This window comes from Odocoileus virginianus, chromosome 7, assembly GCF_023699985.2.
Source record: "Odocoileus virginianus isolate 20LAN1187 ecotype Illinois chromosome 7, Ovbor_1.2, whole genome shotgun sequence".
Lineage (NCBI taxonomy): Eukaryota > Metazoa > Chordata > Mammalia > Artiodactyla > Cervidae > Odocoileus > Odocoileus virginianus.
The window spans coordinates 80,467,960-80,470,583 of NC_069680.1; the positions used below are offsets into that span (position 1 = coordinate 80,467,960).

Here is a 2,624-nt window from a genome sequence, read left to right on the forward strand (position 1 = left end):
TACTGGAACAGGTTGCCATTTTCTCCTCCAGGGGGTCTTCCCAATCCAGGGATTGAACCCACGTCTCTTGCATCTCCTGTATTGGCAGGTGGATTTTTTTTTTTTTAAACCACCGAGTCGAGAGACCAGGTGGTTGTTTTGCAGAACTGTCCCTCAACTGGATTTGCCCGTTTCCTCTGAAACGGAGAGAAAGAACTTCTTGGATATGTGTAACACACCGACTTACTGTGACCTAGGAAAGGCTGCCAAAGATGTCTTCAACAAAGGATATGGATTTGGCATGGTCAAAATAGATCTGAGAACCAAGTCATGTAGTGGAGTGGAATTTTCTACTTCTGGTCATGCTTACACTGATACAGGGAAAGCATCAGGCAACCTAGAGACCAAATACAAGATTTGTAACTATGGGCTGACCTTCACCCAGAAGTGGAACACAGACAATACTCTTGGGACAGAAATCTCTTGGGAGAATAAGTTGGCTGAAGGGTTGAAACTGACTCTTGATACCATATTTGTACCGAACACAGGAAAGAAGAGTGGGAAATTGAAGGCCTCATATAAAGGGGATTGTTTCAGTCTTGGCAGCAATGTTGATATAGATTTTTCAGGACCAACCATCTATGGCTGGGCTGTGTTGGCCTTTGAAGGTTGGCTTGCTGGCTATCAGATGAGTTTTGACACAGCCAAATCCAAACTGTCACAGAATAATTTCGCCCTGGGTTACAAGGCTGCAGACTTCCAGCTGCACACTCATGTGAATGATGGCACTGAGTTTGGAGGGTCAATCTACCAGAAGGTGAATGAGAAGATTGAAACGTCGATAAACCTCGCGTGGACAGCTGGCAGTAACAACACCCGCTTCGGCATCGCTGCTAAGTACAAGCCGGACTGTAGAACTTCTCTCTCTGCTAAAGTAAATAATGCCAGCCTGATTGGACTGGGTTATACTCAGACCCTTCGACCAGGAGTGAAACTGACCCTGTCAGCTCTAATCGATGGAAAGAACTTCAATGCAGGAGGGCACAAGGTCGGTCTGGGATTTGAACTAGAAGCTTAATGTGGTTTTGAATAAAGCATCAGCTTTGTCCCTGGAGGTGAAGAGAAATGAACCCACTATGTTTTGGCCTTAAAATTCTTCTGTGAAATTTCAAAAGTGTGAACTTTTTATTCTTCCAAAGAATTGTACTCCTCCCCACACTGAAGCTTAGGTACCGAGTCCATCCTAAGGGGGGTGCTTGAAGGCGTGCCCGGAAGTTGTCACGTTTGTGCCACATTTCAGTTCAGTTCCACAGTGTTTTTTTCAATGTGTTCCTCTGCGACGGTGTAGTGTCATGTTCAAAGGAGACAACCCGACCCTCTGGTTGTCCATCACGTCCTGCATGTCCCACACCACTTTTTCATGACCTTGTAATATATTGGTCTCTGTATGGTAGTAGCATCTTTGGTTTTGCATCAGAGTAAAATAAAATAAACCCATCACATTTGGAACATAAAATAAATAAATAAATAAATAAACCACCGAGTCACCTGGGAAGCCCTGTATTGTCATGAGAGCACAAACTGGTACAATATTTTCAGAACAGAATTTCACAATATGCAAAAATTTGAAATGCACATGCTCTTTTCCTTAGCAACCCACTTCTATAACCCTATGACGTGGAAGTGCTAGCAAAACAAAAAATCTCTGTAGAAGGATGCACATTGTCCTGTTGTAAGAACAAAGATTGAAAACAACTTCAATGCCCATCATAAGGCTTGGTTCAATGAATTACATTCATTGAATGAACGTCATTCATTGAATTACATTCATTCCATTCCATTCCCTGGAATATAGTGAGCTAAGAGGCAACATAAACTAGATATGTCTATATTGACATAGGGAGATCTACTCAATATATTGCTAAATGGAAAATCTGTCTGGAATGATACCACTAATATTATTAATAGTATCATTAAATGATACCATTAAAGAAAGTGTGGGGGGCAGAGATAGCTAGTTGTTTGCAGGATCCCTTCTTTATTTCCTTCAGTAATAGAATTCGGGTCCCCTCCCACTCTTGTCCATTTTATTAATAAGTGGGTAGCTAAAGATGACAATGGATTTCCCTGATAGCTCAGATGGTAAAGAATCTGCCTGCAATACCAGGAGACTTGTGTTCGATCCCTGGGTTGGGAAGATCTCTTGGAGAAGGGAATGGCTACTCACTCCATATTCTTGTCTGGAGAATCCCATGGACAGAGGAGCCTGGTGGGCTACGGTCCATGGGGTCAGTCACCAGGTGTCGGACACGACTAAGCAACTAACGCACAAAGACCACATTAGCTTAGGTGGGGGTGATGTAGCCCAATCGTACATTTAAGTGGGTGGCCAAAGCTCCCTTTTAGCCAGCTTTGGCAGAGAGCCTAAATTCTGACCAATGGGATGCAAGCAGAAGTAATTTGTGCAACCAAATGGTCACATCCTTCTAAAGGAAGTTAGTGGTTCACTTCCTCTATCCCCTTCCTGCAGCTGTGCCCAGAGATAAGGCTTTGATGCAGACAAGGACCCCTAGTAGGGGATGAAACCTGATGGAACAGAGGCAACTACCTGCCCTCTACCACTCCTTCAAACACTTCTAGGAAGA

At 43.5% G+C, this 2,624-nt stretch overlaps 1 pseudogene; it reads left to right on the forward strand.

The window, feature by feature from the left end:
• The first annotated feature begins 236 nt into the window (after positions 1–236).
• On the forward strand, positions 237–1,153 carry LOC139036087 (voltage-dependent anion-selective channel protein 3 pseudogene; annotated as a pseudogene).
• Positions 1,154–2,624: the final 1,471 nt, after the last annotated feature.